We start from the raw sequence: 27,051 nt of genomic DNA on the forward strand, positions 1-27,051 counted from the left end.
TGACCTGAGTAATTTCCTAGTGTTCACTCTACTTCCTGAGGAGAGCTCATCTTTGACATTCAACTTAAGCTGTTCAGGAAATTCAAGTGTCATTCTCTTTGGGTTAGAGAAAGAATTTACTAATCATGATACATCTGCTTCTACTGTGGGTACTCAGGTCAGTATCTGATATCCCAGTTATTTGAAATCTGCTCCTGGCTTGCCATAGGGCATGCAATGTATAATAAATATTTTATCAGTGATCGATGGACTCTTCCTATTGGATAAATGCATATAAACAGTGCTTCCCAAATGTAAAGGATGATAATAATCCTTTTCATGATAATGAATGCTATTGACTCAGCCTCTGAAATCTTTAATAGCCCATCCATATAACTTGAGATTTTACTTAAAGATGAAAATCAAATACAGACAATGAAACAAATGAATAACAAATAAAAAGCAGAATCAGATCTATAACTACAGAAAATAAACTGGTGGTTCCCAGAGGAGAGAGGGTGGGGGATGGGCAAAGTGGGTGTAGGGAAGTGAGAGATACAGGCTTCCAGTTCTGGAATGAATGAGTCACAGGAATAAAAGGCACACATAGGAAATACAGTCAGTGGAATTATAATAGCATTGCAGAGTGACAGATGGTAGCCACACTTGTGGTGGGCACGGAATAAGGTATAGAGATATTGAATCATCATGTTATACACCCAAAACTAATGTAACATTGTGTGTCAGCCATAGTTAAATTAAAAAAATTTTAAATCAAATACAGGAATTTGCTGAGATATGCATAATTGAAATCTTAGGTCAAACTATTCTGCATCTTGATAAAAAATAGAGCAATGATTTTTAATTTGTTTTGGGTTATGCAGCTATTCTCAATTTTGTAAAATGTAAATCTTTTGTCTATGAATTCTTTTTTTATATTTTGAACAAATTATAAGTTCTTAGCGCTTTTAACATTTTGTTTAGTATTTGCTTTTCACCTTTTCTCAGCTTAGTAGTGTTTCCAGATAGATATCTGCACAGAAAAATGGGGAAAATCTGAAGGAGGGAGACCCAAAACCACTTTTCAAATCACTTAAGACAGATGCTGAAGAGGTAGCTTAATAAAAGATAAAGAATTTGCTAACCTGGGTTTCCACTTATTCAATAAAGTTAACAGAAAATGAACTTGGGTAGCTGGGAATATTTAATTGCTGCAGGCAGAGTTCTAAATGCTTTTCTTAAAAAACACGTGATTTGGAAACTGAGTTTTTTTTTTTTAACTTTCCCTTTTAGATACACAAGCAGATGATTTTAACAAAAGAAAAAAACTGTTTACAGTGCAGTGTTGCTTAGGAACAAATATTCACCATCTTCTCTTATGAATCCCAGTCCAGTCCATCTCTCATCCTAGCTTTGCTTACTGTGCATCTTTGTACCTCACAGTGCCACTTCTTTGCTTTCTTTTTATGTGTGCCTCCTATGCTCTACGGGCTTTACATATGCTCATTAAGCCAATGATGGGAAACAAAATGTTAAATCGTTTCCCACCAAGTAGTGACAGAGGTTGGGATACACAATCCAGTATGTAGATTTGAATCTCAAGTTACCACTTTTTATCCTTGTGCAAGTTATGCAATATGTATCTGAGCCTCAGTTTTGCCAAGAGTGTGTAGTTAGCAATGTTGCTAGCTTGAGTCTAATCCATTCTCACTAGGAGTCAAAATGATTAGGACATGTCTGGAAGGGTCCAGTAATTGAAAGGGATCCCCCAGACGGAACTCTGGATGGTAGCTTAGCAGATAGCAAAGAAAGTACATTTTCTTCTCTTCCTTATTTACGTGCTCATTTTATCTGGAAAAGTGCTAGTTAAGCCAATCAAATGTCGGGCAGAAAGATAGGCACATTATATGGGCTGGAGAAATTTAATGATCCAGCATATTTTTTTTTTCAGGTAGCTATAGAAAACACTGGCTACTTAACCAACATCCAATCTTTCCCAATGGTATCCCATTAAAAAAAAAAGATTTTATTTATTTATTATTTATTTGACAAAGAGCAAGCGAATGAGAGAGAGTGAGCAAAAGCAGGTGAAGTGGCAGGCAAAGGGAGAGGGAGAAGCAAACCTCCCCCCAGCAGGGAGCCCAACTTGGGGCTCAATCCCAGGACTTTGGGATCATGACCTAAACCAAAGGCAGATGCCTAGTTGACTAAGCCACCCAGGCACCCCAATGGTATCCTATTTTATTCCAGTTTTCATGTTTATCTATGACTCCATCCCCTGGGTGTGAATGCTGCTTGGTCTAATACAGTCTTTACAACATCACATTCCTTGCCACTGACTGCTTTGAGTATGAACAAGAGAGATAATTCAGGCCAATGTGTCATGGAGAGCTGATATCTACTGGAAGCTTTTTCTCATAATAATAATAAGATAAGGAATGGACCAAAAACTGTAATGGTGATAGAACAGACAGATGCAAAGAACTTAGGTCCATGAGGGATTACTATATTGCCGAATTAACTCATCTTATGGGATAATAAGTGTTCATCACTGTTTAATCCACTCAGTTTAGAGTTTTTAGTTGTGTGCTGCTGAAAGTACCCTAGCTGGCACAGTGGGCTTCTGTGTAGTCACCTCCTGTAGCCCTCCTAGAGGAATGGAGCATGGGTATAAGTTCCTAAGTAATCTCTGCTCCTGGACAGTAGTTGCTGAGGTGTCAAGGAAGTTGGTGATGTTAAACTTAGAGTAAGTGATCCAGGTGTGACCACTCCAGATGTCTACTATGAGTTTCTTTAGATTAAATTGGAATATAATTCATATGAGAGGACAAACCACCACACTGTCACCATGGGGGCAGTTGCAGTTTGAGATATTTTATCTCCTCGTAGGATTTGGAATCAGATATTCTTGGTGTGAGTCGTGACTCCATCATTTCTTTAGGCAAGTGACTTAAGTTTTCTCATCAGTAAAATAACAATAAAAATAATATCACATAGGATGGCTTTGTAGATTGAGATAAAGCATACAAAAGTAATAGCATAGTGCCCAGTATATAAAAATGCCCAATATTTGTTAGTGATCATCATCACCATCATCTTAAGGTTGAAATTAAACTGGTACCCACAGAGTCAATACTGGTTAACAACTTCTTGAAATATAGCCAAATAATGCTTCTATTTCTATAGATAATGGTTCATCTCTTGCAAAAAATAATAACACAGTAACAATGGCTATACTTTTTTAAAAGCTCACTAAATACTGGATAATGTCTAAGCATTGTATGTGCATCATCTCATTGAAACTTTATTACAACTCCATGAGCTAATTATCATTATTATTATTACGTATATTTGAAAGAAGAAGAAACTGAGACACTGAGGTGAAGAAATAGTCCCAAATTCTTATGGCCAGTAAGTGGCAGAGCCAGCTTTGAGCCCAGGCAGTCAGTCAGGCAGGCAACAGGAGGCATACTCAAAAGACACTACACTTATTGCTATGTACCTATCCCTGTAAAATAAACACATTGTCACCTTTAAAAAAAAAAAAAAAGACACTATGCTTGCTCCGTCACAAGACCCTTACTGAGTGCTTACTAGAAGCCACTGGTCTACAAGTGTAAACCCTATTAATCACAACAATCACTGTGACATAGGTAATAGGACCCATGAAAGGTCCGAATGAGACTTAACCCTACTTTCCAGCTAACAAGTTAGCCTGTCAGCATTTGTTGGATGCTGGTAGATTTTTGGCTTAAAGACAAAGAACAATGTTCCTCACAGCAACAGAAGTGGCCAGAATATCCACGCTTTTGTGACAATTCCCTCAGAGTGGTACAAAGAGGGCCAGATGGCACCTCAACCCACAGTGGGTTGAGTTTCAGGAGATAAACTCTGAGCTTGGGGGACCTGAATCTTATATAACAGGCAGTAAACATGCCTACGCTTCACTCTGGAGGGAGACATGACCCACATCTTCCAGAGCAATATAAACATCCTTGAAAAGAGAATCCAAAACAAAAGGCAGTCAGTGCCTTGCTCACTAGATGTGCAGAAACTCAGTCTCACAGAGAATGACCTCACCAACAGGTACTATTATTTGCCTTATTTTACAAATGAAGAGATTAAGGCCCAAGATTAGGTAACTTGCTCAAGGTCATGTGGCCAGGTTGAAACTTCCACTCTGCCTTTTCTTTGCTCTGTGACCTTGCTTAATCTAAATAACCTGCCTATCCTACCTCCTTACTATCTTCACCAGTCTCTTCCTCCGCTTCCCTCTTCCACTCTATCTCCACAGCAACCCGTGTGACTTCTCACCTGGATCATTCATTGTACCTGCTTCTAACTCCTTAATTTTGCGATTATTCAATTTTGCCTACAGATTTCAGCCAGGCTTTCCACTCTAAAATGCAAATGTGATCATATGATTCCCCATCCTTAAAATCTTTCAATGACTCTCCCCCATGGAGAGTGCTTACAACATCACATGTGATCCTCAGGGACTTGGCTACCGTTTTAATGGTCCTTCCTGCTAGAACTAATGCAGTTCATACCCTCTCAAACTTCCATACACTTGCACTTGTGCTTCCCTCTGCTGGGAAGCCCTTTTCCCCCACCGCATCTGGAAACTGTGATCATAGTTTTTAGACTCTCACCTGTTGCATCTCCTCAGTGAAGCTTTGTTGGACCAGGCTCTCTCATCTGCCCTGATGCGTCCTCTCTTTTCCTTTTCTCTCCTTCTCCTGCCTCTCATCTCCTCATCTCTTTTGCTCCTTTCTCCATCTTATCACATCAGATCCTATAGCTTTGGCCACCACCTACATCCTGCCAATAACAAAGACCACATAATCATCAGAACCACGTTTGCATTTTACTGTGGCTTCTAGAGTCACTGTCCTCCACTATTGAGGTCTGGCTTGGCCTTTCTCAAAACTGAGTGATGGTTTGATTCCTTCAGAAAATGCAGGGATAAGTGGTTGTCTGGGGGTAGGACTAGAAGAAGGGATTGACTGGGATGGGTTTACAGGAAACTTTTGGGTTGAGGCACATGGTTGATATATTGATTATGGCAATCATGGTGCTGGGAACAGTTCAGGTCAATGAAATATTAGCTGAACTTTTGGGTGGAACTTCTGAGGCAATCTCCTTAAAAAAGAGGGGAGACTGAGCTGGCATATGTCTCTCTGCCTCTTATCTTCTCTACTTCTGCCTGGAGCTTAGAAGCAATAGTAAAGAAGATATAGCAGCCGTCTCATCTCTATGAGGCAACAAGCAGATGGGAAGGATGACAGAACAGAAAACAGGAGAAGTCTGTGCCCCTAATGGCTTCGAGGAGCCTTTTCAGCATCCCTGCCTGACCTCCCTCCAGATACCTTATTTGTGCTTCAATCATCTAAGCCATTGTTTTTCAGATTGCAGTCACTTATAGCCAGTTCCTAACTGACATATCTTTGAAACTGTGTGTCTATGCTGGTAAAATCCAGAGGATCAATGAATAATACATTCAACCAATATAGGTCAACCAATTGATTCAAGATTTTGACTCAGCAGTGAAAGCCATTTGCTTGCCACACTCCTTCCGTAGCAGAATTTTACTCCCCAAACATGCAAGTATTTAAGTTTTCTTTTTCCTCTGTTGATGTGTCTGTGTCATTCTTGGTCTTAGGCTTGCTGCTCAGATGGAAATCAGGCCCTCCCCAGTTCTACAGGGTAGAACAGGTTCTAATGTAATCAGCTCAGGCCAGCCCTGGAGAATTACTTTGTTCTTTGTTTTTATATAAAAATCTGCCAACCGGAACCAAAATAAATCAATAGTGGCTAAACATGGAGGTTCCTCTTTTCAAATTTCTTTGGACCCCTCAAGAAATCTGAAAACAGGAATTAAAGAGATTGCATTAGGAATCCTCATGGAGGCTGAGAGGAGATCGGGCCTGCCTTTGGCGTAAAAGCAGAGAAAAAGCCTGTGTTCTTCATTAAGTCCAGCTCTGCCTGCTTCACCAAATTTACCTCAAGGCCCTGGCTCAGTCCCAGGCATGGCAGGATGGAAGTCTCGGGTCCAGCCAGGTTTGGTGCAGTCCACTTTTGTTACTGGCCAAAAGACCCACAACTTGCACACACTCTCTAGAGCTGAATTTGGTCCTAATCATCTTAATGAAGCCATTGGTGGCAACCCTGGTTTGCAATGATTCCTCTTTCTCTGGGTGGTTTTATGTTGGACCCTCCCCACACTTTGGGGTGAATCTACAGAGCCATGGTGATTTCTCTTGTTATGAGCATGCTTTATGTCATTTATCAAAGCATAAGCCCTTATAGGATACTTGTCTGTTGTATACTTTCTGGTCTTACAGTGCCTTGGACCACGTATGACCAAGTCACTGGGTCTGGACAGTTCCTGCAATTGTCCAAACTATGAATTTTGGACTCATGAAAGCATGGGGTTAATTCTCAGCTTTGCAACATCTGAGATCTACAACTTTGATCAGATTCCTAAGCCCCTTCAGTTGCCTCAGTGGCAGGTAAAAGGTTTGTCACAGAATCAGGCTCCGAGGGATCCCTGGGTGGCGCAGCAGTTTGGCGCCTGCCTTTGGCCCAGGGCGCGATCCTGGAGACCTGGGATCGAATCCCATGTCGGGCTCCCTGCATGGAGCCTGCTTCTCCCTCTGCCTCTCTCTCTCTCTCTCTCTCTCTCTCTCTCTCTCTCTCTGTGACTATCATAAATAAATAAAAATTAAAAAAAAAAAAGATTTAGAATCAGGCTCCAAGCAGTTGTTGACTACAGTAGTTTTTGCTATGATAGATTCAGCTATTTCGTTTTCTTTTCATTCTTTTTTATCTCCTTCAATTTTTGGACAAAATTCTGGTGGTTGGTGTGAAAATAATGCAGAGATACTAATGTGAGGATGGTACGTAACCAACATAGGCAGGCATGTTCTGGTTGTCACAGACCACATAACCATGCAACTCTACTACATTTGAAAATGAGACACAGTCACACCATAAATGTTCCTTTAGCATATATGCCTAGCCCTTACGAAGCTGTTTGTTTCTCTCTAGATCCTGTATACACAGTTGGACTCTGCAGATACCAGGTGGACAAAGTTGATTCCTTTGTAGCTTCTTGAGCAAAACAGCCACATCATGGCAAATTGAGATGACCAGATTGTCCCCAGTGCATGTATATCTAAAAGCAACTAAACAGAGAGTGAAACAGAGATGAAGAGGTCCTACAGATCTTTGCTATGCTACGTGGGATCAGCAGAACTGGCATGACCTGGGAGCCTATAAGCAGTGTGGAATCTCAGACTGCACTTCAGATTTACAGGATTAGAATCTGCATTTTAACAATACTGCAGGGGACTGATATGCACTTTGGGGTTCAAAAAGTGGCTGCTATAGAGAACCTTTGGTAAGAACAACAGGAATAAGGTGTCTAAGAAACCATTTGGTCTCTCCCCATAAGTCTTAACTGATGTCATGCGCTGCTGGGTAACACTTCCCATCACACTCAGAAGAGGGGGCTCCTTTATTTGTTGACTTATGCTTCATGGGAATTCTTAATAGAAGTGGAATCAATCATTGTTCACATATTACTGCTCCTCAATATCTTAGGCCACCAGGCTTGCTTTAGGTAATAGAGTCTAAAGGGATGAGATTATGACCATGTTAGATCCATTAACATTTATATCTCCCACTGGCAGTAGAAGTAGATAGGATTGCAATTCATTTACTCCTCAATGATTTCACTGAGGATCCAGGCACTGGGTGAGGCCCTGAAGATAAAAAGAGGAATGGAAGGTGGCCCTTGCCATACTTGATGAGGAAGGCAGGTTTAAGAAACAGATCATTACAATCCAACACATGGACAAAATGTGACTTTGAACTTTGTAGTGAAATTGCTGATGGAGGTCATCATTCTCTTTCCTGCTTTGTAGAAAGGAAGACCCGAGGAAGAGGCGATTGGAATAAAGGGACTCCCATGGAATACCTTTGTGAATCTGACTCACAAGACCCCTTCTTCTGTGTACAGCTTTATTTTTTCCTCAGGCACTGGCACAACTGCTTCCTACACCCTTATTAACCCTTAACACCAAGGATTGAAAGTAATGTCTTGAAATGTATTCTCCCCAGAACTGAGATCTATGCTTTGAGTTTATTCTTCCTGCAGTTTCTCTACTTAGGTTTTTTTAAATATTTCACAGCATCTCTACTACAATTAGACCTGAAAACAAAGAAATAAACCCTATTGGTGATTTCTGCCAATATCTGGCAATACCGTGGAAGAGATGTTTTGATTAGGCAATTTTCATTACTAAAAACACTATAGCACAATAAATTAATTCAATGTTGTGCACTTATCTATTAGAAACATTACTATAGGAGTATAAAAATGTTAATTATTCATTATCATTGCTCTGATTATTTGTTGTGGCTGATAATTACATTGAATATATTTTATATCAGTAATAACCTTCTGTCTACATTTACAACATGTCGTATCTTGGGGGCTTGTCAAGTTTTTTCCCCAAGCCTTTCCTTTATTAAGACACAGACCTCAGGAGTACATAACCTTTATGTTGAAGGCTGATTTTCTTCTTTCATATAAAGAGCAAATATTATAGATTAATTAATCCAGGATGATTATAATTTAATCACTCTTCCTCTGGCTTCACAAGGGATTCGGCTTTTATTCAGTTGCTCATTCATATTGTTATGAAGAATAAATGCAGTCATAAAATATTTGTGTGCTATGAATTCACAGAACAACTAACTGAGAAGCTGGAGAGGGGGGATGCATACCAGCCAGGCACCCGCTTGAGTCCCATATCATGTGGCCTCAGCCTGGCATACATGCTCAGGACCCCACAGGTGAATAGTCTTAACCAGGATAGGAGAGGGTAGCCTCTAACCCAACTGAATTTGGAGTAGTTCAACCACAAACAAAAGATTTCAGACCCACAGAATTCACCGAGCAGCTATTACACATCAGCTCTGTGTTAAACACTGAGCATAAATTCCCTACTCATTGCTTGATCTTGGAATCGTGTTTGTGCCTTGGTTTCCCCATCTGTAAAATGGGATAATAACAGGAACTTCTTCATTGTGTCATGAGGATTAAGTGGATTAAGCATTGAAGTGTCTTGAATGTGCCTGGCACTGGCAAAACAATAAAAGTGGGCTGTTATTTTGTTTGTTTTAATTTTCATTCAGATGTTTCCCTTGTCAAGATGGTAGCAGATGTATAAGAAGTAAGTAGCAGAGCTTATTGTTCAGATGCGGGGGCAGAGATACAAATGCAGGATGTGATCTGTTTGCCCGGGGTGTGGTGTGTGAGGAAAGGCTTCCAAGAAGAGATCTGTGGAGCTGACTCACTAAATAAATACGCTGCTGTGTTCTGTAGGTCCTGTGGGGTGGTGGTGGGTATCAGGGGGGTGCCCTTCTGAAAAGAGGGAGAGCTGAGATGCTTGTCGGCCAAGGTGGGGATGGAAGGCGCCAGCTAGATCAGAAGACCCAGTCCCGTGGAGACAAGCACAGTGGACTGACAGCTTGGGCTTCACCCGAAGGCATCAAGGCACCACAAAAGGATTTTCAGCCACAGAGTCACAAATGAGATCAACATTGCAGGACTGGCCCAGCAGCCACCTGGAGTGTGGAAGAGATGGTGGCTGAGAGTCTGTGGAGAAAGAGTCAGTGGCAAGATCCAGGCAGGGGCTGTGAGGTCTGCGCTGAGGCAAGGAGATGTGGGCTCATAGTACAGAAATTGTTCATAGGCCCAACTTACCCCACAACTGGTCAAAGGACACATTCTGAGAGGAAGCAAAGCTTTTGAGTTTGGTTTTATTTATTTATTTATTTTAACATTTTATTTAAATTCCATTTGCCAGCATATAGTACAACACTCAGTGCTCATTCCATCAAGTGGCTTCTGTAGTTTGATTTTAAGTAACAGTTATGTTATTGGTGGGGTGAAGGTGGAGGACAGGAGGGAAGGAGGGAAGGGTTATAAGCAAGAGGTGCAAGGTGAAGGTAACAAGAAACATTTATTACATGCCTACTGCATGCCAATCACTGCACAAAATGCTCTCCTATTACTTCATTAAAACCTCACAGAAGTTTAGTGAGGAAAAGGCCATTACGATCCCATTTTACAGATCAGGAAATGGAGGCTCCGATTGTAACCATTCAGGGCCACAGAGAAAGAAAGTGGTAGTTTCAAATTCTGGAACATTCCTCCTTTGATTTGAATTGTCAGTAAAATGAGCAAATGATTCCTGTGACTGCAGGATTTCACTCCATGGCTTAAATGGTAGCACTCTGAGCCCTCCCACCGGATAGCTGCCTGTGTGAGCATGATGGGGAGCTCATCAGAAAACCTACTGGGCTTCTGAGCAGCCATGGTTTTGTGTCCTGTCGAGTTGAGGTTTTAACTGCCATGGGAAGTGGCTCCTCCTGTGAGGTGTTTGTTCTGCCAGAACCAGGAGAAAGCCGGGCCTCAGGTGTCTGCTCTTAACACCAAGGATTGAAAGTAATGTCTTGAAATGTATTCTCCCCAGAACTGAGATCTATGCTTTGAGTTTATTCAAAGGTGACCACAGGGCAGCAGCTTCCCAGCCAGAGGGTGGGGAGGATCAATGATGGCAACTGAGTCTGGGGGTTGGGGCGAAGCAGACCTTGGGGAGGGTGCCAGTCAGGGTGGGGCTCTCCGAATTAGGATGAGCAAGATCTCTGGGGAGACCTGTGGGTGGGGCAGGAAATATTCCAGCTGAGGAAACACTTGGGACACCCAGGCTTGGAGCCTGAGATGAAACATGGAAGAAAGAAATTCACGAGCTCCTCTCTCTGGGCCTCAGTTTTCTTGTGTGTTCAGTGGGACAACTCTTTGCAGAACTGAGACGGGGACTGGTGGTAATGTCAACGAAGCAGCACAGTGACAGGGCAGGAAGCCCACTGATGTTAGCTCCTGGCCTGGGGTGGGGGGGCAGACCACCCAGAGACAACCAGATCTGTGGAGGGTGGAGGTAAAAATTTGTGTGGCAGAGCTCCCACGCAGCAGCAGGGGGAGGCTGTGACCCTGGGCTCCCAACATGTGGGTTGGCCTCCAGTGGGATTTTGAATAGGTTTGGGTGGGGGCACTTTTGAAAGACAGACTGTAAGAGATTAATTAGCCCGAAGAGTGCCCTTAATCATCAGTCCTCAACACTGGCTGCGTTTTAGAATTGCCCAAGGAGCTTCCAAACATACTCCTGTCCAGGCCACACCCCTGGAGGATCAGGTTCATTTGATCTCCAGTGGGCCCAGGCATGGGTCTATTCTTAAATCTCCTCAGGATATTCTAATATGTCGCCAGAGTTTTAACCACCAATTTAGACAGAGAGTGAAGGCCAGCTGTTTGGGCACCACCAGGCATTAGCCTGAGCTCCAGGGCAGGTTCCCCAAGCTCGGCCACGTTAATGGGGCAGCTTTGTGGGAAGCTTCTGGAGCCAGGGAGGCACCACAAAGCAGGCTCCCGGGACCTTGGGTCAGCCACTCTCTGCCTCTGCTGGGGAAGGGTACAATGTGGACAGTGTCACAAAGCATGGGAACACTTTCCTCAGCATCTCTCCATTATCTGGCCAGCAAGACAGGGAATGAAGGAGAACCTATGGCTGCTCCTCCAGTCCCGCTTTGCACACCTGTGTGGTGGGATGCGGCGCTGCCCTTGAGCAGAAGAGATGAGTGCAGAAGAGAAGACTGGAGCTGGGCTGGTGACCCACGCTCCCCATAGTGCAGGGCAGGTCTTGACTGGCTTGGCATGGTGTGAGCCCATGCAGGCGACTCTTCATTCTGCAGGAGAGGATTTTCCTGTTTATGGATTACATGTGGCTGGTTTGTAATTCCAGCCTGGTTTTTTTCCACTGCTCCACACCCTCCTGTGTCTCCCTCCTGGTGGCCTGGATGGCACACGGGATCCCACAACTGTTATCTGAGCAGACTGGGATGTCAAGCTGGTTCTCAGTGTTCAGCCTGGCACCGAACACACTACAGGCACTAAATAAATGTTGACTGATGGTTGTGGCCACCAGATCATGATGTGCATCTCAGAGCACAGGAGAATTATTTTTGGATTTTCTTTTGTCCTCCATTGTGCTGATGAGCAACAGTTGACTGCGATACATTCTAGACTGACTAATCGCCTTTTCTACAAATGCCTTCCAAGTCTGGAAACAGCAGAAATTTTCTCTTTGTTGCCAAAGTGTTATCTTTCTATAACCTCTTGTTAGTTCAGCTGTATTTTTTTTAAGATTTTATTTATTTATTTGAATAAAAGCCAAAGACTGAGCATGAGCAGAGGGAGAGGGGCAAAGGGAGAGGGAGAAGCAGACTCCCTATGGAGCAAGGAACCCCATGCAGGGCTTGATCCCAGAATCCTGGGATCATGATCTGAGCCGAAGGCAAACGTTTAACCAACTGAGCCACCCAGGCACCCCAATTCAGCTGTATTTTAGACCAAATATGTCATATAGCAGTTTCCACCATGGTCCAACCTGAACTTTGTTTTTGACATTTCACCACGAGGCACTACATTTAATAACTATTATGTCTCTATTCAGAAGTGTTTTGAAAAGCTAAGAGAGACAAGTCTTTATAAGAGAGCAATTGTCTAAATCAAGGTCAAAAATAATTTCAGATGCCATCATAGGTAAATGCGGGATTTAAAAAAGTGAGGATGGGACGCCTGGGTGGCTCAGCAGTTGAGCATCTACCTTCTGCTCAGGGCGTGATCCCGGAGTCTCGGGATCGAGTTGCACATCAGGCTCCCCGCGAGGAGTCTGCTTCTCTCTCTGCCTGTGTCTCTGCCTCTGTGTGTGTGTGTCTCTCATGAATAAATAAATAAAATCTTAAAAAAAATAAGTAAGGATAATCTAACCTGGTAGACACAGGAACCAACTCCTAATTTTGAAAAGGTTATCAGTGGGGTTTGATACATGCTCTGGGAGCCAACCTCTAAGCTTACTTATTCTAAGGAAGTATATCTGGATTTGAAGAAAGAAGAGCCACATGGAAGAAGGATCTCTCCTGAGAAGATGTATCTTTCACTTCAGGGGCTAATTTACTATTTGCTAAAAAATACAGTTCTTCTAACAACTTTATATGAAAGAATGAGGTCCCCCTGGTGAAATATGAGAAAACTTTCTAGAGAAGTTATTTCTTGAGCTACATCTTAGGTAGTGTGAGATTTAAAATAGCAAATGTTGAGGGGGGAGGGAGAGGAATGCATTTCTGACAAAGTGAGTAGATTGACAAAAACATAGGGACCAGAGAGGACCTGTATGAGAGATGATGAGGGAATGAAGCCAGTTACTTGAGAGTGGTGGTGGCATAGAGAGGAAGCTAGAAAGTCTGAGAACTAATTCTTGCTAAACAGCTGTGAGCTCTCACCCTGGGAACATCAATACTTAATGGGTCCTCTGAAGGAGAAGCCACAGAAGTCAACGCTCTAACGGTGTCATTCCCAGCTCAATGGCTACCCAGGTGGAAGGTGTCTTAGATAAGTCCTTTCCAGCTTGTCATAAAGCTCCCTCGAGTCATCTCTTTGCTGGTATGTTTTACCTCACTCTACAGGGTTTGGAGGCATCTGGGCCTCCTGGCAGGTGGGATAGGGTTTCCTCCTTCCTATATAGGTGAATTTAAGGATACAGCTTAATGCCGTGGTCAAAAGTACAGACTTTAAGGCCAAAAGGCCTGAGTTCAAATGCCAGCTCAGTGCCTTACCAGTACTGCAGTGTTGGAAAGTTACTCAACCAGTGTGCACCTTAATTTCCTCAGCTGCAATGTGGAGGCGCAAATAATAGCACCTACTCTTTGAGTTATTGAACAGATGAAAGATCTGTACATCCAGAGAGTGCCTGGAACATTATTTGTGCTAAGTGTGAGCTGCTATACAGTGGTTTTCATTACTGCTTTTGTCAGTGATGCTGATACTCTTCTGTTCCTTGCTGACACACCTCCATGTGTCCAACCCTTTCTTGCCAATCTTCCTTCTCTTCTATACAGAGTAAACAAATGATGATTCTCCTATTTGAGCAACACTGTGAATTTTGCAAGTGCTTTCACATACACGATCTCATTTGGCCCCTGGTAAGGGTGTAAATACTTTGCACATATGAAAATGAGAACAACAGCCCCAAAAATGATATATAGACTTACCCAAGGTCACTGTGCCAGCAAGTGGCAAATGAACCCAGTCTGGTGTCCCAAATTCATTTGTTCATTCATTTCATCTGTTATTCATCTGCTTGTATTTTTTGAACACCTGTTCTACACCACAGACTGGGCAGATAATTGGTGATATGACTATAAAATACTTGATCTTGCTCATGTTCTAATGGGAAGTGGCAGGAAATGGAGACAATCCAGTGGTATGAGTAGAAGGAAACATAAGTTGCCCTAGAAGCATACAGGAACTGAGAGGGAGGTCAATGGACGTTTCAAAGAGATAGGACCTACAGGTGAGTCTGGAAAGATGAGAGACAATCAATCATCAGCACAGAAAGGAAGAGAGGAACTCCACCTCATCCTTCTCTAACCCCACCTGCTCCCCCAACACACACCACCTCTACTGGATTGGCAACAGCCTTGAGTTTAAAAAAGAACAGGGTTACTGGTATTTGCGGCTTGTCTTCTACATGCTCCACAGAGTTAAGGCTGAGCCTATAAGGAGTTCACCATTTAATTCAGGGGTGGAGGTCTCAACAGGACAAATGGTGTGCAAATAAGAGCATCCAGGATGACAGAAGGTGTTGTGTGCTTGGTAAGGCCTTAAGCATAACTGGCCCAGGTGATATGCAAAGATGCCCAAAGGGGGTCAGCCCACAGGTTGTGTCTCGGCTATCTCAGCACCCCCACATTACATTAGCTCCCTTTCACACACCACATAGTAGACAGAAAGCCCTGTATATCTGTTATATCATTGGTTTGACCTGAAAATCTTTAAAAGCAGACTCTGTAGAGAATACAGAAATTGCAGAAAAAAGGGGCAAATAATTTGCCGAAGGTGGTTGACTTAGTTATCTGTTGCTGTGCAACAGATTACCCCAAATCGTAGAGCCTTCAAACAACAATAATCACTATCTCTTAAAGTCTCTGTGGGCCAGGAATTCATACCAGGCATAGGGGAAATGGTTTGTCTCTGCTCTACATCTATAGCCTCAGTTGAGGGCTTGAAATTTGGGGACTGGATCCATCTGCAGGCCAGCTCACTCATATGTCTGGAGGTTGATTTGGGCTATCTGCCAGGGTTGTTGGTAAGAGAACTTTTGTGTGTCCTCTCCATGTGGCCTGGACTTCCTTACAACATGGTGGCTGGATCCCAAGAGCAAGAGTCCAGAGAGAGAAAGAGCCACATGGGAGCTATGCCTTTGTGACCTTCCTTGGAGGCCATGCAGCACCACATCTATCATATTCAATTGACCAAAGCAATTGCAAACGTCCATCCAAGTTCAAGAAAGAAAACATAGACACCACTTTTCAAAGATCAGTGTCAGTGTCACATTAAAGAAAAGCACATGGGATGGGGTATATATAGGACACCTTTGCAAAAGCAATCTCCCATAGTAACACAACTGTCAAATAGCAGATTGGGGTCCTTTCCCACATATGGCTGCCCTAAAATATCTGCCTCTCATTAACAATGCCATCTTCTCAACTGGAGGAAGACACATGTGTCCATAGATGTCTGAGTATCCAGAGGCACATTCTACAGGCCTGAGTGCTGGGTGATCTCCATCTAATATGAACATGATAGCCATTTCCTGAGCCTTGTCTTCTTTTGACTTCCTTGTCCTCTGAACAACCCAGCCAGAGCTTTCAGAGGAATACACATGCCAGAACTCCACAAGCTAACAAAGCTCAGAAGAATAAGTACCAGTGCAATCACCTAAAGTTTACCTTTCTGCCTTAGTGTTTTTTGGGGGGACATCCCTAATCTTGTTTCCAGCTGTTTCTGCATTTCTATGCTGCCTATCACCTTTTAGACCCAGATGCGATATGAATTATTCATTTGATTTGGGGCAGGTGCACCCATTTCCTCCCAGGACCCCAGGGGCAGGCATAGGAAATTAATTCACAGCGTCTGTAGCTTGAAGTCACTTGCAATTTCCACACCACAGAAAAAATAAACTGAAGATATGGGACTTGAGAAAGCTCAAAGGTGTTGAGAATAGTCATCAGCAATTCTTGATTGTCTCTTAGACAAAAGTGGGCACTGATTCCTGCATGAAAGGTTTATGTTAGCTGACAAAAAGGGGCTTCCCGGTTGTGGAGGTGATACAGTCCTGTAACAGGGAGTGAGGGATGTCATAGACGCTCCTCCCTGGAAGTCTTAAGATAATGGCACAGAACTGCCTACACGCAGTAGGATGGATCTGCCACCTTCTCAAAGTCCTCCCCAACCTGGCTCTTCTATTACTCACTGATGATTCCAGGACTAAGAAGTTTGAGTCTCTTCCCCCTGGGCATCTTATGAGTCTGAAGGGCGAGCATTAAAGATAGACATGGCTCGTAGCCCCTACTATGGATCAGCCCTCATCACTCTAGATTTCCCAAGGGCCGTTTGGTTATGATGTACTTTCTGTCATTAGAAATGTCATTCATGTCCCAGTCTCTAGCTCTATGGGAGCTGGCTTTCCTTTATTAGCAGCCCAAAAACTTCTCCAGCAATCCTGAACTCTAAACGTGTTCTCAAACATGGGAAATTTCTGACTGGGAAGGATTGTTTTTCAGCGTAAGAATAAAATAACCAGATTATCAGAACTGGATGAGAAAAGGAAGTAATTTTGATGGTTTCTCTTCAGTTTGAGGGATCCTCTGAGTTTCCAAGGTCCCTCAGGTGAAGGGGAGGGCAGTGAGGAGACCAGGGACTCCAGCACCAACTAAAGTAACTTCTGTCATCTGTTTTACACAATCAGGGAATCCTCATCTCGTTAAAAACAAAACAAAACAAGACAAAACAAAAAAAAAAAAACCTTAACAAATACTAATCCAACTTCCTTGATATCTAGAAGGCAAGATGGATGCTGAAAAGGGGCCATTTCTTACCCACAAAATATTAAATGGGGTTATCACAGAAAGGCTTATCTAGAAACTCAATACCCCAATTAAGTTACTTTTCCTTCTAGAAAAGTCACCTTCACACTGAGAGTTTTGGCTGTAGATCATGCTGTGTTTCCACGAGTCAAAAGCCCTTGTTTGCTGGGGAGCTATGAAAACAGAGGGTTTACAAGGTGCTGCACAGCCTTTCCAGAATTACCTTGGTAGGAAGGCTCTTTTTTATTTTTTTCCTTCTGCATTCATTTTGTTATTTCAGTAATTGCTCTACCTGGACTCTGGGGACAGTTAGGCACCTGGTTGTATTGATTCTTTTCACACTTCAATTTGAAAAGGGTCTTACGCCATAAAATACATCTACTCTGATTCTTTTCTCCATTGCCACTTTATTTGGGAACTGTTTGGCCTTAGCAACCCCTACTGATTGATAAGTGTGAGCTGCAAGGAAGCCATGTAACTACAATTCTAAGTGGTTATGGTTATTTATGGCATGAAATTTAGCAAATGCATCTGTTGCCAGCAATATTTGACTTATACAATTTTTAGAAAAAAAATGTCCTCTTAACACTGAGGATTGATTTTTGGGGGGTAAGGTTCTTTTGTGATCATCCCCCAAGTGATAACTGATATGATTATTAATTATTGCTATCATGCTGATTATTAATATACCATGGGTGATGCTGAGATTGGGACGCTCAATACAATTGAATTTTCCAGCCAAACATAACAGTGATCACAACTACATTCCTCTTATGTGCCAAGCATCTTATTAACGTGATATCTTTTAATCTAAGCTTCACGATCAATCCCATTTGTTTTCCAAAGGTGAATGAATTGGGCTTTTCCATATTTGGTCACATGACTAGTGACTCACAGCTGGGAACAGAGGGCCTGGATTTGGACCCGGCTTTGCCTGACTCCATAGTCCATGCTCTTTGTCACTGCAGCGGACCAGCATCCGAAAGAGCTGTCCTCTCCGTATTTAATTTGATTACTCTAGTTTCTAATGATAAAGGGTATTCCTTTCTTTATTCCTTCTACATGCATGCCATTACAGCTTCCTTCGGCTAGAAATCTGCATCTTCCTCTTTTGGAAGTAGATTCAAAACATTGTTTACACTTTTCTTGGTAACCCTGAGCTATCATTAAGAATTTGGAGTTGCCACAATAACACAAATATTCTTACTCATTAAACCTCTGTATGAAACACGGAGAAGGGCATTACATCTGTCAAACCTGCCCAAGATCTCTACCGAGCAGATGTCATTTCGTCAACTTTATGGCTGAGCAAATAAAAGGTTAAAGAAGTATAAGATAACTTATCCACTCTAGAAGGCAGGGGCCAGAGTTGTACCAGGTCTTTCTGACCACAGAGCCTTTGTGTCTACACTGCCTTGGTGCTTTTCAGCAGTAAGAGTACACAGCGAAGATGTGGAGGCACCTCATGGGTGTATTCTAATTATATCAAATCAACAGTGTGGGTTTAGGAAACAGAAAGGAGAGTGCATTAGGATCCTGGCAGTTTCTGGCTTCTCACCTAAATGAGCAGGCAAGGAAACAACAGGCACACTTCTGTTATTCCCTTTATCTTCTCACTTTCTCCCTACCTCCCATGGCATCAGCTCCTTGAGATGCAGAGGAAGGCTCACATGTCCACAGATATATGTCTTCATAGAAGCCAGCTCCCAAGTCCAAGTGCACTACGGATGCTCAATGGTCCCAGCACCGTGGGCAAAAGGAGCTGGACTAGACCTACCATAGGAAGACCTTGATCACTATGGGGCATCTTGCTCAGAGATCTAAGCTACATAAGAGAAGACTACCTTACTACTTCTGAGTGAGCCCTCAATAAGTATTTGTTGACGTATGGTTCAATTAAATGCAAGAAAAAAAAGAACTTCAAGCTGTTTCAAGTTTAAAAAGTAAATATTTATAGGCTGTAAGAATTTGTCAGGAAGTTTATTTGTATATCTCTATACCAACTGACCCTACCTTAGATACTTTTGGTGTGTATGACTTTTAATTTTCAGGGCTTTTTCTGCCTCCTCTCTTACCCTGGCCTCTCACGTTTGGTGTGTGAAGATAAATCACCACCTGTGTTATGATTAGGTGCAAAGTAAGTGAATAGATTCTTTTTTTAAAAGAAGAATTTTTAATTTATTTCTTCATGAGAGACACACAGAGAGAGGCAGAGACATAGCAGAGGGAGAAGCAGGCTCCCTATGGGGAGCCTAATGTGAGACTTGATCCCAGGACCCCGAGATCACGACCTGAGCCAAAGACAGACGCTCAACCACTGAGCCACCCGGGTGCTCCAAGAGTGAATAGATTCAAAGGATGGACCATTGTTGGCCCACTCAAGACTTTCCATTTCCTCTGGGCCCTTGGCTTTTTCTCAGATTCCTCATTACAGAGCAACTGGCTCTGAGTTATGATATTGTACTGTGATTACTATGACTGCTGCCATGATATCTATAAAAACTCTTCTTTTATCTTGCCGAATACTGAGATGCACTAACACCCTTTAAAGGAATGTTGGTTTGTGAAAAACAAAAAAGGCTTTGTCACTTGCTAAGCTGATTTATAGAGTGTCCCATTGCAAAGATACCCCAAACAGTCATGCAACTTCATGGTTTTGTGATCAGTTACATGACCCTATTATTGGTATCATATAATTATTGATCCATTCATTGATCAAATATTAACTGTACACCTACTCATTTTCAGGTACTCTTGTAGGGCTTGAAGCTATTGTGACATACAAAACAATGTCCCTGTCTTCACGGAACTTTAGTTTTATCAGAGTTTTCTGTTTGTTTTTTTGTTTGTTTGTTTGTTTTATTTTTATTTTTTTTTATTTTATTTATTTTTTTATTTTTTATTTATTTATGATAGGCACACAGTGAGAGAGAGAGAGGCAGAGACACAGGCAGAGGGAGAAGCAGGCTCCATGCACGAGGAGCCCGATGTGGGATTCGATCCCGGGTCTCCAGGATCGCGCCCTGGGCCAAAGGCAGGCGCTAAACCGCTGCGCCACCCAGGGATCCCTGTTTTATTTTTATTTTTATTTTAGAGTTTTCTATTTGGATTGCAGTTTAAGAATTCTATCACCCCCATCATCAACTATGACCTTCAAAAAAATTCTGAGAACTAGGTGGGGAAGGTATCGCTCTTCCCACTTTACAGATGAAGAGACTCCCCTGGGCTCTCCCCTCTCCGTCTGGCAGGACGGGAAGGACTAGACTTGGGGAAATTTGTTGGGAGCAGGAAGGCAAAGGTGCTGAGTTTGTGAAGGAGCATGCACAGGTATGTGCACACCTGGGGGACTTGAAAGCTTGAGGCCTGATGTCCCCGAGCTGAGCTAGATGTGGCTTCAACCTGTTTTGGAGCATCTCTGTTCTGGCACCCATGTCACCTGCTCTCTGGCTCCTCATCACCTCAGGGACAGATAGTGAATACCAAGGAAGATGCTGCTAGGCCTAGAGTAGCCCTTCCTCCCTCAGCTATAATGCAGGATAGGAGCATAGACCCATGAGCACATCCTAGCATCTCTCCTTATGTGCAAGAGCTTCACATGAGAGCAGAACGGTGACACATCTACCTACAAGAAAGGATACGTTTGTCACAAACAGGACATTACACTTCGCCGGTGACTCACTGAAAAAGCATTTACCTCATGACACAAATTACATGTGTTCCTCATCCAGAAGCATGTCTTAAGTGTTCAAATGCCCATTAATCCTCCAGTCATGGGAAGATGGTGGCAAAGGGCGTGGAGGAGCAGCAGGCTTTGGTGGCAGTGACTCCTTAGCTTACAGCCGGCATGACCTCCACCCTGGAGGACCTGGGGAAAAACTGTCCCTTGTAGGCAGAGAACGCAGAGTTCCCCTCCTGCAGGGTGTTTCTAGGGGCCCAGCAGAGTTGAGTTGCTAAGGAAATCCCAGGAAAGTCCCTCCACCCCTGAACCCGGCAACTCCTCACTTGCTTGGGCCAACAAACCCTTTGATTCCTGCTTCCCACCCCAACCCCGGGCACTTCACATGTCTTCCAGGGAATGTTTCGAAATATCCATACACTACAATAAATCACATTTTACATTTATGGCTCCTCATTATCTCAACTCTCAAATGAAAGCAACTCTGTTGCTTGCCTGGGAGGCCATGAGGATGGAAAAAGTTGGAGTGAGAAAGAGGTACAGAAGGAGGCAATGTGCTATGTCTACACCAGCTCATCTGTGTGCTGAGGCAGGACCCGGGTGGGTCTGGGTGCGTGCCTCAGTTTCACAATAACCTCTCCGAATTTAGGTTTCCCCGGGGCGCAGATGCTATTAACACCTACAACACAGGGCTGTGGTGTCGATTAATCAGATGCATCACGGCCTAGTACAGGACCCAGTTAGGTAGCAATGTGGGGCTGGGGGCATACAGATGATTTCAGACCCTTTGGATTTATCCTCAGACCACGTGGATTAAAGAGAAGATAGATTTGTAGAGCACACTGAACACCCGAATTTAATTTGATTACTCTAGTTTCTAATGATAAAAGGTATTCCTTTCTTTATCATCTGTCACCCATCCAACCACAATTTTTCAGTGAACATTCAGCCATGTATTCACTTGATATGAAAGCATCAATTCTGTAACTCAGTCCCTAAGCAAGAACATTCAGGAAAGGCATCTGACCAAAGGGTGAACAGAAAACAAGGGGGATGAATGCATTTTATGTTTGTCCAAAACAATTTTGGATTTGCTCTTTAGGCCTCAAAATCAGGGCTAGCTAATAATATTCATGCTTAAAAGTGTGAAGTCTGCAGAAGTGGGCCTCTCGGGACACTCTCAGGAGGCTGAGGGCTTGAGACAGGAGCACTGAAAGTCTGTATTACTGCAAACCACCTCAAAAGCCTATTTTTCCAGCTATCATTTGGACCTTATTGGTTCTAATTTGTTGAAAAGGGGGAGGGGAGGAAACACCCAATACCATCTGCTTCATTGTTTTGTGGGAAAATATATGCAGTTAAAGGGGAGAGAAACATTATTTGCCCAGTCTGAAGCTTTCAGTGCTCCCCCACAACTATTTGACCTGAATATATTAAAGATTGTAATGTTTTGTTACATGTCCCAAGGCAAAAAAAAAAGAGAGAGAGAGAGAGAGAGAAAAAAATCAGGCTATCACTTATTAGCTTTCTGTTCCTGGATCCGACCAGTTGATTCGACAGCGCAAAAGATAGTGGGAAATCCAAAGGTAAAGGTTAAACTCTGTTTTATTATGTTTACAGGATTTAAAGGGTAAGTCAGGAAGTGCTTACATAACATCCAGTGAAAGTGGTGGATTAGTAACCAGAGCGGGACTTAAAAGCGGCCTTAATCCTTCGAATCTCCAGGGGTGAAAGGTCAACCTCTAACACCAGGTTGTGTAAAGAATGGAGAAGCCACAAGCTTCTGTTTCATCGTGGCCCTGCTAATCCACTGAGGAAATGAGCAGCCGGGGGTTTGGGGAGAGGTAAACGCCTCCTCCCAGGGAAGCCACCTGTGATTTCGGCCAGGGAGGGAGTAATTAAAGTCGGCCGGGCCCAGCGCAGGGGGGTAGGCCGCGGACAGACAGCCCCCAGCTGCAGGGTTTGAAGGGTGGGGGGCCTTCCCCCACCTCGAGGAGTCAACCCTGCTGGCCCCCTGCCAAATCTGTAAGCGGACCACTGCTTTTCCCTGACAAGATCTTGTCATCCCGGCAAGTGGGCTGCAGACCAACGACAATCACATGCGTGCACACACACACACACACACACAAGTGCACACATGGTCACACACGCACGGCCTCATCAGGAACTCTGGAAGGGGTTCATTGACACATTAACAGAGCCGGCTGCAGAGAACATGGGCCCGAAGAAATGTTAATAAATCTGCTCTTTCTCATTTGTTCTCTTGCTTGCCCTCCTCTGTCGCTCATCAAAAATGGGGGGAAAAAAAAACCACTTTCCTTACTCATGAATATAAGATTTAAATAGATCCTCTAAAATTATAGTCAGCCTCGTCCCCTAGGATTTTGAGTACTTTGGGAAGTAATTACCTGTAATATCTCAAAGTGTGTTTATCTCTCTGCCCCTCTGACTGTCCATCTGTATATCCATCTACCTGTCTCGCTACTTTCTGCTCGCATGTCTTTAAGACATCTTAAGACACAAAAATAAACCTGAAGGCAAGTGTGACATCATAGGGACAGAAGCACTTTTTCGGGAAGCCTAGATGAAGGACAGCAAGAATCCAGGATTCAGATTCCTCTTCTCCTAGGTCTCTCTTGGTACTCATTTCTGGCCAAAAAAGTAGGGTCCACTTGATGGTCCCCGGGCCCCTGGCCTTTCCCCAGGAAGCATCTTTCCCTGAATTCCCTGTTAAGCCACAGCATGTCACGCGGGATGTTTCGAGTCCACAACTTAGTAGACATCTTCCTTCCATGCGTGGACAAATCGGATCTCGGGATACAATCAATTTGTGGAAGAAAGTTCCAACACATTTCAGCACAAAGCTAAAAAAGCTTTCGGAGTAGCCGTTCCATATTTATTCTGAGCTGGCCTTTATTAAATCACTGGTGAAAAATACGGAGATTCGTCTCAGCTGTACTTTCATCATCTTAAAACAGCAGAGGCATTTATCTTATGAAATTGCAGAAGTCGTGCGCCGTGCAGACGGATGGCTCGGAGGTGCTGTTGGCATTAGTATCTGATTGTCTCGCCTAAGGTGTTTATGACGCGTACAGCTGCTAATAGCTTATGCTGTTCATTTTTTACAGAATTTGTGGTTTAAGCATTCTGCTTAGAATATCTAAAATATTTCTTCCCTTCTTTTAAAAAATTGCATCAAACTGTTTAATGTGAAATGGGAAAAATGCTTACTTACATATATTTGATGCTTTGCCTCTTCCTTCCTTTCTTTCTTTCTTTCTTTCTTTCTTTCTTTCTTTCTTTCTTTCTTTCTTTCTTTCTTTCTTTCTTTCTTTCTTTCTTTTTCTTTCCCCTCAGAGCCCTCAACTCTTTCCTTGGTGTTTCAGAGCCTGGTTTGTTCCCACCAACTATTCTTCATTAAGTCAAAACTAATAACCTCACTGCATTTGGAAAATGAGAGAGAAAATTGAGTATTCGCTTCCCTTGGGATAAGGGTTTAAAAAATAGATCGAACATGGGATTCAGGGGCAAGCAGAAGACTAAGCCTGCTTGGTACTTCAGGGGAGAAGTTGGAGAGAGCAGCCTTATCAAACACCCAGTGTATTGGAATCCTAGGGAAAAAAAAAAACACTGCTTATTATTATACTGATTTGGTTTTCAAAGGGTCAAACTGTGCTTCTTCATTTGGTCAGATTTGATGCTAAAACAGCTCCCCCATGTAAATCCTCACCCTTTTTACATATGGTACTCTGCTAGTGGGGAAGAAAAGGGGGGATGGAGGTCTTTACAAACTCAGGATCAAAATCAAAGTAACCTTTAAACTGGAAATTCGACTCACTGGGGAACTGGTTTGGGAGGAAACTCCACTGAAGAAGCCGAGGAAAGGGAACTGCTTTTGATGAATGTGTGCAGGGTCAAAAGCCAAGACACAATGATTTCTTTAAGAAGAAACAATTTCTAGGTTATGGGCCACAAACTATCCCTTACCAAGAGGGAGGCACCTGAAAAGGAAGTTGTGTCCAGTGTATTTATGGGACAGAAGTCCTGGGAGATTTCAGGAAACTGCTGGCAAACGCACCCAGGACGCCCACCATGGCCAGTGGAAAGTTTGGAACCGACAGGACTTAGAGGCACACAGTGGGTGTGAAGGAGGTAGTATTTCTTCCTAACCAGCAACCTTCTCAACCTCTTTCCTCATCTCCAGACTTGCAGTCTGATTTTTAATTGAGAGCAAGCCTGAAGGCAGAGAATTTGAATATTTTCATTTTGCCTAAATACAATCAAATGGATTTGAAGAGAAAACAGCGTCGTCCTCTTAATTCCCCAGGTTGAGGTAAACTTTGGGGAAAACACAAGGAGAGCTCAACGTCCAAGGCCAAAGAGCTTTATACTCACATCTGGAGACTGTCACAAATGCCAGGAACATGCTAGACAGACTGATACCGAGAATCAAAGAAGGTAAGATCCAGTACAGCCCCTTGCTAGCAGTGAACCACCGGTTCTATTGAAAGCCACGGAGGCAGTTGCTGGCAGGGCGGAAGCACTAGAGCAACCTGATGTGGCCCCTCTCTCTCATAAAGGTGGGGGGGTCGGGAGGGGACCTCTCTGCTGTTCCGGATCACCAGGGGATGCGCATAGGCCTCAAGTACAGGCCCGGCCCCCTCGCTGGCCCTGTGCACTTGGGCTGAGTACCTCACCTTGCTCAGCCTCCATCTGGGACGTGAGGGTGCTGTGGCCTCTGCGGGGTGCTGCGGGGCACTGAAGGGGATGCGTGGTGGATGGCACTTAACAGTATCACATGCAAAGGGTGCCCTCCACAACAGCAGTGTTCACTGTCAATTAGCCTGGCAGGCCGGGGCAGGGGCCAGTTTTCTTTGTAAGAAGCAGCTGTACCCACCCAGTGGACCGAGCAGTGGAGCCCCCAGGGTAGGGGAGCATCGTGCCACCTATTCACAGAGGCCCACTGTGTCCCACAGGCCCATGCTGCCCTTCCAGTCGCCCCACTGATGCCCTTGAACTTGACGTGCTTCCTCTGAGCCCTGTGGCTCCTGGATGCTTGCAGTAAGGCCATCAGTGCCTGGAGCCCCTGGTCACCTTTGTGGCACCAAGGAGTGGAAGAGGGGAGGAGCTAATTATGGGATTTGGGGAGGGGGAGGAGCTAATTATGAGACTTTGTTGGGGGGGAGGGAGGAGCCAACAACTTTCCAGAAACTTAGCAGGTGGTCCAGGTACTGGCATAACGTGCAGATTTTGGAAAAGGAGCCTGGGAGGGGAACACAAACATAGCTCTCATTTCAAGGAGCAGTTTTCTTCTTGGAAACAACAAATTACATAAAACCATTCAACATGCATAGGAAACAAAGATGGATCCTTGCCTCTTTTTTACTGAGGACACAAGGCCTAGATGTGCAACTTCACACAGGATACTGAGAGTTATTGGTTATGTACAACCATACCCAGCTTCTTTAGGGAAAAAAAACCCAAAGGCTCTTTCAATTAGACCTAACACAGGAAGTAACTGACTTCTTATATTTGTGACAATGGCACCAAACCTCCTGTACAGGCCCAGTTTCTTTCTCTTCACAGAAAAATGCAGGACAAAACTTAAGTATTTTCAATGCAAACAAGTAAAATTCCGAAGACTTGTTTTCGCATGTTGGTCTTCCTGATTGGTAAAAATTGAAAGAAAGAGTGAGGGCACCTGGGTGGCTCAGTGGTTGAGCGTCTGCCTTCAGTTCAGAACATGATCCTGAGGTCCTGGGGTCGAGTCTTGCATCAGGTTCCCCGAAAGGAGCCTGCTTCTCCCTCTGCCTATGTCTCTGCCTCTCTCTATGTGTCTCTCATGAATAAATAAATAGTATCTTTTAAAAAAGAGAGAGTGAGTGATTTGAATTCCTGTTAGAGGTGGCACACATGACCAGTAATTATTCTGGCATCCACGTCTTCACATGGGAGGTCAGTGCTGAAAACTTCTGGCTGCCTGTCCTCCTGTTATGAGTTCCATTCCTCCAGTTAAACCAATAAGCAGAATGAACACCATGTCCCAGGCACTATTGTAAATGCTTCGCCTGAACAAGCTCACTTCACCTTCACATGAGCCTCTGGGATAGATACCCTGGGGCCTTCATGGTGAGCAGGGCTGTGGCTTTCTGTGAGGACATCTGAGGAGAGATTGTGTGACCCTCACCCTCATTGAGGTGGTAATCCAGCCCAGAACCCTGGATTCTGGTCCCAGCTCTGTCACCAACCATGGGTGACTCTGGCAGTTTCTTTGGCCCCCTTCCCGTTTATTTAAATAAAAGACAGGAAGCATCTGACCTCCACTGTCTTTTTGAATT

The 27,051-nt window shown here is 43.6% G+C and overlaps 1 long non-coding RNA gene across 1 annotated transcript; it reads left to right on the plus strand.

Moving 5' to 3' along the window:
• Positions 1-576: 576 nt before the first annotated feature.
• Positions 577-8,692, plus strand: LOC112649872 (uncharacterized). Its single transcript, XR_003129755.3, has 3 exons — positions 577-666; positions 7,030-7,381; positions 7,908-8,692. It is a non-coding gene; the product is annotated as an uncharacterized LOC112649872 (long non-coding RNA).
• Positions 8,693-27,051: the final 18,359 nt, after the last annotated feature.

This window comes from Canis lupus, chromosome 19 (genome assembly GCF_003254725.2).
Source record: "Canis lupus dingo isolate Sandy chromosome 19, ASM325472v2, whole genome shotgun sequence".
NCBI classification, from domain to species: Eukaryota; Metazoa; Chordata; class Mammalia; order Carnivora; family Canidae; genus Canis; species Canis lupus.